We start from the raw sequence: 18,110 nt of genomic DNA on the forward strand, positions 1-18,110 counted from the left end.
CTCCTCGCTCAGCCAGTGAGTGGCCGGTCTGTATGTGGGATCCGAACCCTCGGCGGGAGCACCGCCGCGCTTCCCAAGCGGCGCACTGTAGCAGTGCGCCACCGGGCTGGCCCCTATATGGGTGGATTTTAAGGTATGTGAATTATACCTCAATAAGCTCTTAACAAAAAAAGACACTGGTAAGAGCAGTTGATGCCGGCAGCTTCAGGATGAGGAGGCAGAAAAGGAGAATTCCTTTTCCCAGTTTACTAATTTTCAGTGGTTGAAGTTTTTACCAAATGCATCTACTATTTCTTCAACTAAAAGGTTAATGACATACATTTTATGATTTTAAAATGTTCAGACCTTTTATTTTTGAAACTACCCCAACAAGATAGTCCAAAAAATTGGGTAAGGCTTCATGCACAAAGATGTCTATCCCATTTTATTTATAGTGGCTAGTCTTTGGAACAAATATCCATGGCGTGGGACTGATTAAATAGGGCCCATCTCCATGTCTGATTATGTAGCCATTTTCAAAAAAGATTATGCAGAGATTTCCAACGTGGAGCTGCTCGTAGGTTTCCAAAATCACATAAACCATTTTATCTCAACCACATAAACACAATGCACAGACAAAAAAAAAAAAAAAAACCTGAAGGAAATGTACCAAAATGTTAACAGCAGCTGTCCCAGAGTAGTGCTGTCATGAATATGTTTCTGTTTTCTGTGTATGTGTGAATTTGTGCATTAGCAGGCCCTGAAATGGCACCAAATGATCCCCAACTCCTGGTATTCACAGCCTTATGTAGCTCTTTCCCACACTGTGCAATAGTTTGTTCTGCGTGATCAATGCATACAGCAGAAGCAGTGTGGTGTCACTTCTAAGAAAAGGTTATTATATGTACACCCATGTTCACAGCAACATTATTCACGATAGTCAAAGGTAGAAGCAACCCTACTGTCCTCTGACAGATGAATGAATGGGCAAAATGTCACATATCCATACAATGGAGTATTATTCAGCCTTCAAAAGGAAGGAAATTGTGACACATGCTACAACACAGATGAAACCTGAGGACATTAAAAGTGAAATAAGCCAGTCACAGAAAGACAAATACTATATGATTCCACTTATATGAGTGTATTGGTCAGTTTTCTGTTGCATATAACAGAACACCCAAAACCGGGTAATTCATAAGAAAATCAAATTTATGTCTTACAGTTTTGGAGGCTGGGAAGTCCAAGGTTGAGGGGCACATCTGGTGAGGGCCTTCTTCTTGGCTGGGGACTCCAAGGCAGCCAGTGGATACATGTCAAGAGGCTAAGCCACAGCAAGTCCATGCGCTCTCCTAACAAAGTCCAGTCCACACCCATGATAACCCATTAACCTATTACCGGATTAATCCATTTATGAGGGCATGGCTCTTACGATCCAATGACATCCTAAAAGCCCCACCTTTCAACACTGACACATGGTGATCAAACTCCCACTTGAGTTTTGGAGGGGACAAACATTCAAACCTTAGCAATGAGGTACCTAGAGCAGTCAGAATCAAAGAGACATAAAGTAGAATGGTGGTTGCCAGGGGAGGTGGGGAGGGGAAATAGGGAATTATTGTTTCATAGGTACAGAGTTTCAGTTTTGCAAGATAAAAAGAGTTTCAGAGATGGATGGTGGTGATGGTTGCACAACATGAATGTATTTAATACTCATGACCTGTACACTTAAAAATGGTTAAGACGGCACATTTTTTATTATGTGTATTTCACCACAACTTAAAAATTCAGGAAAAAGAGAAAAAGATGAAAAAGTTATCCAGACTGCAGCTTTCGTCTTACGCATATTCTCATTCTCTCTCTCTTGGATCACTCAGTCTGGGAGAAGGCAGCTACCATGTTATGAGAAGTTCTATGGAGAGGCTCACCTGACCAGCAACTGAAGCTGCCAGCTGACAGCCAGTGAGGAACTGAGGCCTCCTACAACATCCATGTGCGTGAGAAGTGATTCTCCAGCTCCTGAAGGCTACAACCTGCGAAGACCCCGAGCTACAACCACTTAGCCAAGATGTTTCTCAATTCCCAACGCTCAGAAACTGTATAAGATAATAAATATCTGTTGCTTTAAGCTGCTGAGATTACAGGTAATCTGTTATGCAGTAACAGATAATTAATATGGGGAGAGTGTGTACTTCTTTTTTTTTAGTAATGAAAGGCAGAACAGTTCTTGATTAAGGGCATGTAGTTGAGAGGTATAAAGACCTGCTTTCAAACCTTGGCTTGGCCATTTACTAGCTATATGTGTAACACTAACATTTTCTATCACCTGACTTTTCCGTTCTTCAGTTTCCTCCTCTGTTAAAGGGGATTACAAGTGTCTAATTCACGAGGACGTTGTGAGACTGTCTCCTGGTCCACCGCTGAATCCTCAGGTCCTAGAATAGCGCCCGACACATAGCAGGTCCTCAACAAATATTTGTAGAACAAATGGCTGAATCTTTAAATTTCTTACACAGTGGCTTGAGCGTGCCTGAGAAAACAATTGTGTAGGATGAGAAGACAAAGAAACACCACCTGCTTTGACCATCTGCCCAAACTGAATATACACACAGGATTCTCATACTCTCAACTCTCAATTCATTCTTGGGGTTGTGAATTAGAAATGCCAAGTCTGCCTCCGAAGCATGGGAAATGCAGGTGTTACCTATTTTCTCAGTTTCTTTCAGTATAAGTCAGTTTTAATAGAAAGTGGATAACGGGGTAGATTGAAGATGGCTGCAAATGCTTTGCTAATGGAGTCCAATTCCCCAAACCTTGAATATGGGCTGGCCTTGGGAACTTGCTTGACCAATAGAATTTGGCAGAGTAATACTCAGAGACTCCTGGCTTAGATCATGGAAGCCCTCTAGCTTCCGCCTGGGCCTCTTGGAGCACTTGTTCTGGGAGAAGCCAGTCATCACAAAAGGCAACTGATTACTCAGGTGCCATGCTGTGAGGAAGCCCAAGCAGCCACATGAGAAAGCCATGTGGAGAAAAAAAGATGCCCACCAAACCCTTAGCTGTTCCATCCATGCCAGCTCAAGAGAAAGACATGTGAGGGGCCGGCCCATGGCTCACTCGGGAGAGTGTGGTGCTGATAACACCAAGGCCACGGGTTCGGATCCCATATAGGGAAAGCCGGTTGCTCACTGGCTGAGTGTGGTGCTGACAACACCAAGTCAAGGGTTAAGATCCCCTTACCAGTCATCTTTTAAAAAAAAAAAAAAAAAGAGAAAGACATGTGAGTGAAGAAGCCAACAGATTACTCCACCCCAGCTGCCATCCAACCACCACCACACAAGTGACACCAAACAAGAACCACCCAGCTGAGCTCACAAATCCCCAGAACCATGACGAACAGTAATAAATTGTATTTAAGCCACTAAGTTCTGAGATGGTTTGTTACCCTGCAAAACATAACTGGATCAGAAATTTAGCTGGTTTTTTAATCTACACTGGGCTACCAGAAAAGCATGGTTGAATTTTTCCCCCAAACAAGAATTCTAGATCAATGATATCTAATATATATTGTAATGTATTCTAAATACATTTCATTGATGGTTCCTGTAAACAAACAGAGAGGTACTTCACCTACTCATTCGACCAATATTTCTTAAGTGCCTACTATATGCCAGACACCGGGAATACAGCTCCGAGTAAGATAGACAAGGTATTGGTACAGGGTTTCTTCCCCCTCAACTCAGATTTAGTAAAAATTAACAACGAATGTTCATTAAGCATGTTTTACGAGCATCATCTCATTTCATCCTCCAAATAACCCTACCAGATAGGCATTTTTATGAGCCTCTCCCTCTCACAGAGAGGGGAAACTGAGGCAGGAGAGGTTACACAGACGGAAAAGTGGCATTTTAAACCCAGTCAGTCCAGCTCTCAGCCCCAACATTAGATGGCCTCATCCACATATAATACTGATCTGGTTGACATTACAACCAAAGGGCACTTTGTTTGAATTAGACCCTGAGAAGGATGGCATATCTTCTGCCTGTAAACAAAACAGCTGGTTAAATATTGCAAGGTGTCGCAGCTGGCATTTCTCTTCTGGATTGCGAGTGACCCTGAAAATATTTCCAGAGATGATGCTTGATAATCTACCCTTGTTCTTAATTTGGTGAACACTTGCAAATCTCACCCAGTGCTGGTTGTTCATATCATTTGTGTGTGTGAGCCAGGGCTCTGTGAAGGTGCCTGATGTCCTGAACTGACCCAATGGGACAACTCCCACTGTACAAGAAAAGACTGGAAGCTGTATGTGTGCACTGCGTGGAAGACATTCCTCAACCTGAAACTAGCTGCACGTTTTCTATTTCACCCCTATGAGGGTTTCAAAATTGTTTTTGTTAACGAAATGAAAAAAAATCTATGTATTACACTGAGAAAATTGAATTTCTGGTTTCTCTCTAATCACCAGAACATCTGGCCACCCTGGGCTGAAGATGAGTGCTGGCTGCCCCTTTGACAGGTAAAGAGAGATCCAGTTTGCCACAGGTTCCAGCTGCCCACTTCCTCCTTCAAGCTACCTGGCAGCCCTCAGACAGGTGAGTTTGAGAACCCTGGGTGTAAAGTACTGGGTGAGATTGTGGACTAGGGTGTCACTGGGCCTGGGCATGAATTCAGCTTCCCTATTTTCCCCTTCCCCTCTCTGAGCCTCCATTCCTCATCTGTTAAATGGACATGATGAGAGTTGTTACCTCAAAGAGTTGTGGTAAAGATTAAAGGAGAAAACTCCTGTGAAAAAAATTAGCCCTGGTACATACCACATGCTCAATAAAGCTTAGTTATTATTATAATTATAGTCATGCATCATTTAAAGATGGAGATACATTCTGAGAAATGTGTCAGGCAATTTCTTTGTGCAAACATCTCAGAGTGTACTTACACACACCCAGATGGTACAGCCTAACGCACACCCAGGCTGTATGCTACAGCCATTATAATCTTATGGGACCATCATACAAGGAGTCTTCAGAAAGTTCCTGGAGAGATTAGTATTATCTTTTAATTACATTTTTCCATGAACTTTTTGAAGTACCCTCATATACGTGGCCCATCGTTGACCAAAACATCATTATGCAGTATATGACTATTATTATCTGATAGTTTTTAACTCAGAGGTTTGTGAAGAGACTGAACTAGTCCAATATATTGTTATTATTATTGTCGTGATCATTGTGTCTGTTGTCACTTGGAGAAATTCCCACGTGGTATATTTTCTTTCTTTTCTTTCTAACTTTATTGAGGTATAATTGACAAATAAACTGTACATATTTAAGGTATACAATGTGATGTTTTGATACATGTATACACTGTGAAATAATCACCATCAAGCTTATTAACAACACATCTATCACATCACATGGTTATCTTTTTGTGTGTGTCGTGAGGACACTTAAGATCTACCCTCTTAGCAAATTTCAAGTATACAAAACAGTATTGTTAACCACGCTCTCCAGAACTTATTCATCCTGCACGACTGGAACTTTGTACCCTTTAACCACCTGCTATATTTTCTAGGGAAAAATGAAAACACCTCCACCTCCCACCGCAGGTCCCTTGAGCTACCAGCCTGGACTGCTGGGACCAGGAAGCTGTCCATATGGCCTCAGGGACAGGCACCGGGGAAACCCCTGTGAGCTGACAGCTGACCCTGGGGCAGGGTTCCACACTCTTCCCAAGCGGTGAGGCTGACAGATGTGATAAAATGTGATCGTCAGAGCCATTTCATGGGACTGAAAGCCATTCATAGCTTGGAAAAGAGGCAGGATTGCCAGAGGGTTAGGCAGGTACATGCTGGAGCCAAAGTCCTGAGTTTGAATCCTGACTTTGCCACTTAGCAGCCATGGGACCTTCCTCAAGTGCCTTAGTTAGCCCAGCTGTGAAATGGTGATAGTGGCAGTACACTCTCCCATCACAGCACCCACATCAGATGGCATCCCTCCTCTGTTCAAAACCCACCCACAGCGCCCACCCCCCTCACAGAGAAGGCTGAAGTCTGGCCCTGGCCAACAAGGCCGTTGCCCTCTGGCCCCTCACTGCCTCTCTGCCCTAACCTCACACCATGCTCCCCTTTGCTCATTTATTTCCGCCACACACCCCTGCCTGCTGTGCTCTAAACATGCCAGGCACAACCCTGCCTCAGGGTCTTTGCACGGGCTGTTCCCGCTACCTGGGGTGCCCTTCACCAGACATTTTGGAGGGCTCCCTCACCTCCAGGGCTTTACTCAAATGCAACCCTCTCTCAGAAAGGCCTTCCCTTAATACCCAACCCCAGTCCACTTTCCCTCTGTGGTTCTTATCCCACAATGTACTGCTTCAGATTTGTTTATCATCTGTCCCCTTTCTGAAATGTCAACTCCATGAGGACAGAGATCTTGTCCATTGTTATGGGCTGAATTGTGTCCCACAAAATTCATATGTTGAAGCCCTAACTCCCAGTATCACAAAATGTGACTGTATTTGAAGAAAGAGGTAATTAAGGTAAAATAAGATCATATGTGTGAACCCTAATCCAATCGGACTGGTGTCTACATAAGAGGAGATTAGGACACAGACATGCACAGAGGGACGACAATGTGAAGACAGAGGGAGAAGACAGCCATCTACAAGTACAAGCCAAGGAGAGAGGCCTCAGAAGAGCCAACCCTTGCTGATACCTTGATATCAAACTCTAGCCTGTAGAACTGTGAGGAAATAGGTTTCTGTTGTTTAAGCAGCCCAGTCTGAGGTTCTTTGTTATGGCAGCTGACTAATACATCCATGTTGCTCACTACTGTATCCCCAGCGTTTAGAACAATGACTGGCATATAGTAGAGGTTTGGTAAATGGCTCTTGAATAAATGAATGAATAAACAAGTAGAGTTGGGCTGGAAGATTAAGTGAGTTAATCCACATAAGACACTCAGAACAGTAGTGCATACCATACAGTAGGTGCTCAATATCAGCTACTGTACCTGACGCCCACGAGTACTTGGGTCTCTCCAGCCCACTGAGCCCCTTCCTCTCCCTGATACTAACCACAGTTCACCCTCCCAGTTGACAAGTCCGTTCATGGTCCCCAGAGCGACCGCCCAGCAAGGCCTGGGCTCATGCCAGCCTCCTGTGCCTGAGGGGCCACCACTTGATGGAGGAAGGGGAGGCAGTATGCGGCAGTGGCTAAGAAGTTGGGCTCGAGAGCCAGGCAGCATGCAAGAGAATCCTGGCTCTGCCCCTCCCGGACTGTGTTTCCTTGGACAACAGTCTTTCCCTTTCTGAGCCTTATTTGTGAAATGGGCTTCATAATAACAAATGTCCCCCTCCATAGTTGTCATATGGGTTAAATGGGGTGATATATGAGACTACTTCAAAAAGTTTCAGGAAAAATAGAATTAAAAGATAATATGAATCTTTCCATGAAGTTTTTGAAACATCTTCATATATATATATAAATGGCAGTGAGTGCTAATGGGTACATGATTCCTTTTGGGGATGATGAAAATGTTCTGAAATTGATTGTATAGATAGTTGCACAACTCTGTGAATATACCAAAAACCAATAAATTGTATATTTTGTGGTATGTGAAGTGTATCTCAACAACAGATATATGGTACCAGCATAGCATCTGGTACGGATGGAGTAAGCTCTCAATAAATGTCAACTATCAAGGGCCAGCCCATGGCTCACTTGGGAGAGTGTGGTGCTAATAAATGTCAACTACAACTATTATTTAATTAATTTGATATTTTATATATACATACATATTATTAGTAACACTTATTATTACTATATGATCTCATTATTTGATTATTTGGCCCAATACATCCTTCAGACAGCCCAGCTAATAATTCCTTCTTTCTTTAAATTTAAACCACTTTATGGAGGTATGACTGACATACAAAAAGCTGTACGTATTTAATGTATACAACTCATATACACCTGTAAAACAATTACCACAATCAAGGCCAAAAACTTTTTTTTTTTTTTTTAAAAAAAGATGACAGGTAAGGGGATCTTAACCCTTGACTTGGTGTTGTCAGCACCACACTCAGCCAGTGAGCAAACCAGCCATCCCTATATGGGATCCGAACCCGTGGCCTTGGTGTTATCAGCACCACACTCTCCCGAGTGAGCCACAGGCCGGCCCCAAGGCCACAAACTTAAGAATACTAAGATTCCTGTAACCCTTGACTTGGTGTTGTCAGCACCACACTCAGCCAGTGAGCAAACCAGCCATCCCTATATGGGATCCGAACCCGTGGCCTTGGTGTTATCAGCACCACACTCTCCCGAGTGAGCCACAGGCCGGCCCCAAGGCCACAAACTTATCTATCACTTCCAAAAGTTCCCTCCCACCTCCTTTATTTATTTATTTAAAGTTTTTAACATATAATTCTTCCTTCTGAAAGTCTTTTTCAGGTACACTCCACGTAACTCGCTCAATAAAATATTCACTGAGCAGGGTTCGTGCCCCAAGCCCTGGCTGGTACCAGGGACACGCTGAGACAATGAACATAGTCTATAAAGTCTAGAAGCCCATCATCTTGGGGACAGAAGTGCAATGGCACAGGACCTTCCTGAGCTCTTTGCATGTATATGTCCGAGGACACTCATTCTAGTGCTTCATCTATTTTGGTTTCCTGTCTAGTGACAAAAACCATTTCACAGCAAGGAAAACCTCCAAAGGAGCTGAAAAGTTCTAAAGAGCTGAAATCAGGCTCTATTTTTAAAAAATCAGAATGTAATTACAGTAGAAGTGATTTAAAAAAACAAACTTAAACCCAAAGTCCCAACCATGTTGAAATAAAAACAATTAAGAAATTCTTCTAAATAATGTATTTAAAATAAGAAATCAAAACAGAAATCATAGATGCATTATAAATGAAGACATCCCCTTGGAAATCAGTCTGACAGTTCCTTAAGTGGTTAAACAGAGTTAACCATGTGATGCAGCAATTCCATTTCTATATATATGCCCAAGAGAACTGAAAACACATGTTCAAGCAAAAACTTGTACACAAATATTCACAGCAGCATTATCCATAATAACCAAAAAATGAAAACAACCCAAATGTTCATCAACTCATGAATAGATAAATAAAATGTGGTATATACATACAATGGAATATTATTCAGCCAGGAAAATGAATGAAATTCTACACGGTACCATATGGATGAACCTTATAAACATTTTACTAAGTGAAAGGAGCTAGTCCCAAAAGACGACATATTGTATGACTCCATTTATATGAAATGTCCAGGACTGGCAAATCTATAGAGACAGAGAGTAAATTAGTAGTCGCCAGAGGCTGGAGGGTGATAGGTGAAAAAGGGAGTGAGTGCTAATGATTCCTTTTGGGGATGATGAAAATGTTCTGAAATTGATTGTGTAGATAATTGCACAACTCTGTGAATATATCAAAAACCAATACACTGTATATTTTGTGCTATGTGAAGTGTATCTCAAAAAAAAATATTAAATAAATGAAGACATGAAAAACCAAAACTCATGGATAAGTCAACTGATACATTTATACAGCAAAATAAATTCCAGGTGGATTCAAAAGTTCATTGTTAACATTCAAATGATAAATGGTAAACAGGAAGAAAATACAGATGCTATCTGACCTATGGACAAAGAAATCCTTGCACAGCTTAAAGATGAAGAAAGACACTGCAGTGCTCCAAGAGACCAACAGATTCAATTTTAGAAATATGAATGCTTTTTCTTTTTTTTTTTTTTTTTTTTTTTGGCGGCTAGCTGATATAGGGATCAAACCCTGGACCTTGGTGTTATCAGCACCACACTCTACCAGCACTAACCAACTGAGCTAACCAGACAGCCCCTAAAAAACATGAAATGCTTTTGTACTGAAAAAATACAGTTAAATACATAAAGTAAGAAACAAAAAGCAAACCTGGGAAGAATATTTGCTACAAATGTTTATACACACACACTTCTTTAAAATTTTTAAGAATACTAAGATTCCTGTAGACGGGTAAAGCACAAGATGTATCATTTACCTGCCCAGAGAAATGTCTACCAAACATTTTCTAAGAACTGAACCTCACTAATACAAACAATGCTACTCAGAAAGATATCACGTGACACCATCTGTCACCTATTAAGCTCAACGTTTATACCACTTGTCATTTATATCCATTTATCTATATACCCATTTATCATTTACATCCAATGTTTAGAATAAATACCTGACAACAGCCAGTGTAAAGGAGCGGAGAACCTCTCAGACACCCTTGTGGGAACACATATGGCCACAACTGATTTGGAAAGTAATATGATGATTTATGAAAGGTCTCAAAAATATCCAACCCAGTATTCCTCTTCCAGGAATCACTCCTAAAGAAATCATATAAAACACAGGGCAAGATTTATGCCCAGTCACATCCCTTGTGACATTCTTTATAGCTATGCATAACTGGAAACCCATAAATATCCAACAAGAGAAACATTAAGTAAAGCAGGGTACAGCCACAGATAAAATTTTTATGTAATCATTAAAACAATGTTACAGAGGACTTTTTAATGATGTGGAGAAATGCTCAGGATGAAATCTTCACTGAAAAAGCAGTATATAAAAATTGTTTAGCCAGAGTGATTCTTACTGTGCAAAACAATATGTAAATCCAAGGAAGGAAAGACACTCAAATATTCCATAGTTGTCTTTGGGGGTAAGGTCATGGGTGACTTTGATTTTCTTAGCTATATTTTTCTGGATTTTTAAAAATCTTATAATGATAATGCATTTCCTTACCTATCAGGAATTTTCTTTCCCTTTATGATATATTATTTACAGCATAAAAAAGTATTCTAAAAAAAGTCAAATTCACCAATACTGAATCTGAATGGACATTTAGATACACTGATTATGCAGCCAAAACAGTGATGTTTGTAAAGTTTTCAAAGGCAAGGGGAAATATTTATTGCATAAAGTTGGATAGGAAAAAAAATGAGATTAAAATCGCAGAGCCAATAATTGGTCAACTAAAAAATAATCATCTGAGAAGGAAGAAATAAATGAATACTCAAATATCCACACCGTTATCTTTGGGTAGAGGGTCTATGGGTGAATTATATTTTCTTACCTATGGTTTACTGGATTTTGCCAACTTTCTATAACAAACATTTATATACACGTTTTTTATCATGAAATACTTCTGGCATAAAAGTTTAGAGAAAAATACAACAAACATACATATATTTACACATCACCCAGCTAGATATAAAACATCAGGGCCAGAACTGAAGACACCTGGGGACCCCACCCAAATGTATCCTCCTTCCTCTCTCAGGAGGTAACCACTGTCTTAAACATGCACCTTGTTCCCACATGTTTTTGCACTTTCACCAAACACATGGGTGTTCATAAGAGACATTTAGTGCTGTCTGCCCCTTTCTAAAGGCCACAAGTCCTGCCATCATCCTGCCCAGGTCCTTTTCACTCAACATCACAGGTTTAACCATCACTTCCTAGGGACCCACCTGGGTCTCTTAAGAGCCTGAGGGCAGGCCTGGCCACTCAAGCTACCCTGTCCCCGACACTGACCCTACAGCTAGTGTCAGGGATGAATGAGGGGCTGTTGGGCCTGGATTGTGTAGGACAGAAAATCAGTATCATCCATAGGTACTGTCCTCCTCATCAGGGCATATAGGCCCCAGGAGATGTGGCCCTGGAAGGGGCTCAGGCGGGCAGGGGCTCATCTGAGGGCAGAAGCCCAGCCCTTTGGGCTCCAGTCTTTGGAAAGGATGATGAGAGAGAGGCATGACTCACCAGGGCCTCATCGGTCAGCAGCTGAGTGGCCATCCCTCCACTGCCCAGGACAACCGGGGTACGGGCCTGAGGGGTCAAAAGAGGGAGGCATGGTGAGAGACCAGGACTAAGCTGGCCTCACAGACAGACAGGACAGACACACATCCACTGAGAGACAGGCACAGAGAGACAGACAGACAGACACACACATCCACAGCGAATATTGCATGCAAGACACTTGATAAATGTCTCATGTAATCCTCCGACCACTCTAGAAGGTGAGCACTACTTCTATCGACATCATTTCACAGATGAGGAAACTGAGGCCCAAAGAGAGAAGCCACTCACCCAAGATTACAAAGCTGGGACTGGAGTCAGGCACAGTATGTCTGGGTCCACATGCTTAACCACTAGGCTTTGCTGCCTCCCAAATGCATGCACACACACACATTCCTATGGGCTGCTGGGGGCCACACAACCCCCTGCCTTCTCCCAGGTGCCCTTCCCAGATCCCCTCCTTGGGTCTGAATGCTGGACCAAGGTACCACCAGATACCCCAGCATCGCTCCCAGACCCTTTGGGCACTTCTCCCAGACCTCATGGGGCTAATGTGAGGTTTGACTAAGTATACATGTAAGGAACTTGGAGCTATGCCCTGCACACAGTAAGAGCTCAATAAACACCCACTGTTATTATTACTATTGATTATATTCCAAAGAGTGGAAAACAGCTGCCCAGGGACTCTCAGAGGTGGATTCACCCCAGGAGAACGCATCCTGGTTCGATCATCTTCCATGCTCAGGAGAAACTCTCAGTGGCTGCTAGTGTGTCTTAATATCCCCCCAGCCCCTCCTACTCTCCCCTTTGAACAACAGAAAAGCAGGATTCAGGCCCCAAACTTAGGCAGACCATACTATCTCATTAGAAATAACTGGCTTTACTTTCATTAGATCTAATCTTTGTTTACCTTTCTAAAGCAATGCTCAGCTTCTATTTTTAGTAGACACACAGAGTGTCCTTTTAAACTAACTTGATTTAAGTAAAAAAAAAAAGTCAGAAACCCATTTTAATAAAAAATAAAGTGGAAAAAATAGGATAGCTGGCACAGGTTAGGGCAAATTCTTGGAGTTTGAGACATGCTGGCTCATGTCCTGGCTCCATGATGACCTGCCAGGACATGCATGCCTCTCCTGACGGGGAACTCACTACCTGCGCCACAAATGCCTCTGAATGGAAACAAGTATTCCTTCTGCTATAGCCTGAAATGTGCCTCCCTAAATCTCCAACCTCTTGGGATCACTCAAAAAATCCCTAGCCCTCCCCTATACAATAGCCCTTCAGCCACTGCGCAGTTTCTCAAAGTACCAGCATCATTGAGAATGCTTATTCATATATTATTACTCAAAATGTAGAGTCCTGGACCCCAGCCCAGAACCTCTGAATTAAACGATCTGTGTGGGGCCGCAGACTCAATATTTCCAAACAAGTTTTGTAGGCGATTCTGACGCTTCTTAAAGTGTAATAAGTCACTCACAAAAAGAAGGATGTTTTTGAGGCCAAATGGCCCCAACTTTCACATGCAAAAAGCTAAGTGATTCAAATTGTAGGGGGAAATATATAAGGCCAAGTTGGCAGAAACCTTTACACCAGTGGTTCTCAGAGAAGGATGATCTTACATCCCCTGCCCCTACCCCCAGAGACATTTGGCAATGTCTGGAGACATTTATGGTTGTCACAGTTTGGGGGAGGGGGGTATGATATGGGCATTTAGTAGGTAGAGACCTGGGATGCTGCTCAACATTCTACAATGCACAGGACAGCTGCCCCAACTCCCCCAACAAAGAATGATAGGTCCCAAACGTCAGTGGTGCCAAGGCTGAAAAATAAAATGAAATTTATTTTTTCAAGAGAATGAAAGGATCACAAAGCTGTGGACTTGTGGGTTACCACTTAAAGTCTATAAACTCAGAGGCACCATGCCAGGCCTGCCATAAGCACTCAGTAAAAACATCCTCTGGCTTAAAACTCTCCAGGGTCTTCCCCCACCATCAAAAACACCCATCACTGCTACCAACGCAGCCATTATAGTCTGTCCCTGATGGCCTTGCCCCCTCCACCATCCTACACTCGGCCCAGGCACACTGGCCTTTGCATCTGCTGTTCCCTCTGCCAGGAATGCTCTTCCCATGGCTGGCCACACCTCAAGGTCAGTTCAAATGTCACCTTCTTAGAGAAGCCCTGAGCTTAAGCAACAACTCCCTCTTCCTCTATCTTCTCACAGCACACATTATTATGGACAACTGTCTTTTTTTAATATTTGTTTTCAAGTTTGTCATCTGTCTTCCCTCCACCAGAACATAAGCCCCTCAGGGAGCAGGGGTGATCATTTTTGGGTTTTATCTCCAGCATCTAGGACATGGGAGATGCCTAAACATTGAGTTCAATGAATAAATGCGCTAACTTCTAACACCAGTAAGGATGCAAGGAAACAGGCCCTCTCACACACTGGTGAAGGAACTGAGTTACTCAACCTTTTTCTAGAAAGTGAGCTGGCAATATACTATCTCCATAACCCAGCAACCCTATTCCTGGGAATCTGCCCATAGCAATAAAAGCTCCGTGTAAAATGTTATACACAGAAAAAATGATGTTTATTTTAGCACTGTTGCTAGAGACAAAAAAATAAAATAAAATAAACAACAACAATAAACCTGGAAACAAAATAAATACCCATCAATAAAGAAATGGGTCAAATAAATGGTGGGGCCTTCATACTATGAAATATCGAGTCAGCTCCAGAAAGCTGGAGTTAGTTCTGCATCTATTGAAATGTGTGTGGTTCATTAAGTGAGAAAAGCAAGTTACATGGTTTTATGCATAACTTCAGCCCCTTTGTGGAAAAACAAACAAACAAGCATTTTTGAGCCTGGGGAAGGTTGTGGAATGAGGCCAGGCTGGAGCCTCCAGAATGTGGAGTGGGAATGAAAAGAGAAGGAAAGGGTTACTAATTTTTTTTTTTTTCATTTTATTCCTTTGAATTGTTTTCCTGGGTGCAGCAACCTCATATTACTATCATAATTACTGAAAAAGAATTTAATTTTAAAAAATGTATTCCTTATGGGTTAGTGGCCTCTGACTCTCTCCCCTGACCTATGAGGTCAACATTGGCTCCTTTTCCTGGACTGCAACCATGACCAGGGCCAAGTTAACCAGCATTCACAGAGCCTGGGGCCCACGATACCTTCAGGGGCCCATGAGAATGTCTTAATTTCTTTTATAACCATAAGAAAAAAAGGTGAATCTAATCTAGCCTGGATTATATTTGTCTTTATAGCAATGAAATCACAAAATACTTTTAGTGTTTTTTTTTTAATGGAGCAAGAAGCCCATGAAGGCAAACTGCATCCCAAAAACCATAAAGTGGCTCTAGACGTGACTTGTCCAGGAGCAGAGGGCTGGGGACCATCAAACTGTTTGGCCTTCAGTCTGTGGCTACAAAGCCAGTGCCTTCCTCATTCCTCTTCGTCCTCTGAGCTTTCTGGCATTTCCTTCCTTTCTTTCATTTTCATTGTTTCTAAGGGGAGATTCTCTTGGGGAAAATCCCCTGCAACTTTGTCTCAACTGAGCTGAAAAGAAAAATAGGATTTCTCACTTGTCTGGAGATTAACTGTGGGAGCTCTGGAACCCAGAAGCCTAGGAGGTAGCCTTGGGTGATTCCCTTAAAGTCTCCAAGCCTTAGTCTCCCCATCTGTTGAATGGTCCCTACCTCAGAGTTATTGGGAGGCCTGTAAATGAGGTAGTTCCAGCAAAGTGCCCAGAACAGCACTGACTTGACACATGCTCCCTGAACAAATCAATACCTCCTTGGTCAGAACAGAGTAGAAGATGGACATCCTTCAGGGGTTCTGACCTCCCTTTAAGAAGGCCTTATGTGAAGTGGAAGAAGAAACAGCGCCCCCTTGGCCCCACATCCTGTCACTTACACACACTTCCTGCCCTCCTAAGCCTCCACCCCCCCAGAGCCTTCTGTAGACCAGATATGGCTCTGAAGACAGGAAGGAGCCAGGGAATCCGGTGGCGGGGGGGATGGCAAGGCTAGGAGAGATGTGGGTGAGAAGGCAGCGGCTCTGCTAGACTCACTCGTCCAGGTTACACACTGTCGTTCACACACACTTTTGGAAGGCACACACCAGATGCACCCACACACATACACCCACCCCAACAGAGTCACACACAAACACCAAGAAACACTCAGACACACAGGCAGACACACACGCACAGAGGGAAAGACACCCACAGAGGCAGACCTCTGGAGAGACGCCCCCACACTCACGCACCCAGAGTCAGAGGAAAAGACTAGACACAGGTGGACACCAGGAAGGCACCGTCACACAGAGACACCCATGGACTGATATCAAGGCAAACAGGCACACAACACCAAACAGAAGGACCCAGGTGGTCACCCAGAGATACCCCCCCACAGAGACAGGTAAAGACTAGACACAACCAGAGACCCAGAAAGATACAACCCCACAGAGACACAGAGAGACCAAGGCTCTCTGAATAAGAGTGTGTGTGAGTGTGTGTTTGTGTTCGTGTGTGTGAAGGATGTGCACACACACGCACAAGCAAAGAGAAGGCCACAGAAGGCCACCCACATACACCCACACATAGACCTACACTGACATACACAGACACATTCACAGACAGCCATAGTCTCAGGACAACACGCAGAGTCAGTGCCTCTCTCTCTCCCTCTGTCTCACACATACACACACACACTCGCCTTCTCCCCAGGATGAGACTCTTACGGTCAATAAAGGCTTTCCTGTCTCCACTCCTATGCCCAGCCCCCACGGCCCTCCCTCCCTAGGGCCCTTAACCCCCCTCCCTCGGCCTGCACCACCTTTATCTTTGCTCTGCCATCCCCTCCCTCAGTCCGCGCCCCTCCTCTCTCCAGGCATGCACACCGGTCCCTGGCCCGAACGCCCTCTTCTCCGAGCCTGCACACCCTCTCCCCGCCCGCATGCTCTCTACCCCGGCCCGCCCCCTCCCCCGGGCGAAGGTCGGGTCCTCACTAGGGTAAAACGTGGGCGGGACCGCCTCCGCCCCGGACTCACCCGCGCACCGTTCCGCCAAGACAATGACCGCGCCCGCTAGGCCCGCCCGGCCGCAGTGCGCCTGCGCCGATGGCGCCGGACTACACTTCCCAGAAGCCTCCGCGCCCTTGCGTCCCCTCGGGCACCTCCCACCCAGCCGAGCCCGACGGACCCGATCGGAGCCGAATCCCGGACCAGACCGCATTCCTCCATCTCCCAGAGGCCTCCGCGGCTCCGTGACCTCTTGGCCAAGGGGGCGGAGAATAGGAGGGATGAGGCCGTGGGAGAGAACTAGAGGGAGGGGAGGAGGGGAGGAGTGGAGGAGGAGGAGTGGGGAAGAGGATGGAGAGAGCGGTGTGGTGGGAGGGGGGGAAAATAGAAAGGGGAGGACGATGGGAAGGGAAGAGAGGTGAGAAAAGGGAGAGGGAGGAGGGAGAAGTGGGGAGGAAGAAAGAGAAAAGGGAAGGGGAGGAGGCAAGAGGAAAGGGTGAAAAGGAGGAGGAGGTAAGAAGTGTAAGGAAGAGGAGGAAAGAAAGGGAAGGAGTTGGGGAGGGAGGAGGGAAAATAATAGAAAAGGAGGAAGGACGAGTGGAGGCAGAGAAATGAGAGGGATAAAAGCATATCACATCTTCTGCAGGCTGCACTGAGGGGAGAGCCTGGGCCATTCTGAGCCTGATAGTCATGTTTATCTGTAGAACATTTGTGAAGCAGACAGAGGCAAATGAGCATAAGATGTTAGATCAGACTGATAGGAGGCCACTGGTCTGGGCTGAGCTCCCGCACTAGGCCCAACAGACCAAACCAAGATGGAATTACTTGGGCTGAAGTTCTACACCACCAAACAGAAACTGAAGTTGTTTATCTGACCTCCTGAGAAATCAGGAGGCAGAGAAACTAGCCAAATCCTCAAACAGGGCAATTTTGGCCAGCGTGGTAGAAATCCCCTCTGCTTTAACCTTTACACGGAAAGTAACTTTGAAATGAACAATACACTTCTTGTTCTCTGTTTCTGCTTTTTCAGATCTTTTCTGCCTATAAAGCCAACCTGCTCTGCTCAGCAGACACATAAATGGAATTAATGTCCAGAGCAATGTGCAATTGCTAAGTCGTATGGTATGTTTTTTCCTGAAGAATTTCAAACCGTTGTCCAGAATGACTATACCATTTTACATTCCTAGTGGCAATTTATGAGATATCTAGTTTCCTCAAATCCTCGCCAGTTATTTTGTT

General features: G+C 44.0%; 1 protein-coding gene across 2 annotated transcripts in view; it reads right to left on the reverse strand.

Moving 5' to 3' along the window:
- The window catches only part of ZNF71 (zinc finger protein 71), a 32,418-nt gene extending 20,569 nt beyond the window's left edge, over nt 1-11,849 (reverse strand). The window contains exon 1 of one of the 2 annotated variants that reach the window (XM_008583787.1): nt 11,803-11,841. The gene's annotated coding sequence lies outside the window, so the exon portion shown is untranslated. Of the gene's footprint in view, nt 1-11,802 lie in introns of both variants that reach the window. The other variant, XM_008583786.1, reaches the window with a different exon arrangement.
- Between the last annotated feature and the right edge of the window lie 6,261 nt (nt 11,850-18,110).

This window comes from Galeopterus variegatus, unplaced genomic scaffold (genome assembly GCF_000696425.1).
Source record: "Galeopterus variegatus unplaced genomic scaffold, G_variegatus-3.0.2 Scaffold3043, whole genome shotgun sequence".
NCBI classification, from domain to species: domain Eukaryota; kingdom Metazoa; phylum Chordata; class Mammalia; order Dermoptera; family Cynocephalidae; genus Galeopterus; species Galeopterus variegatus.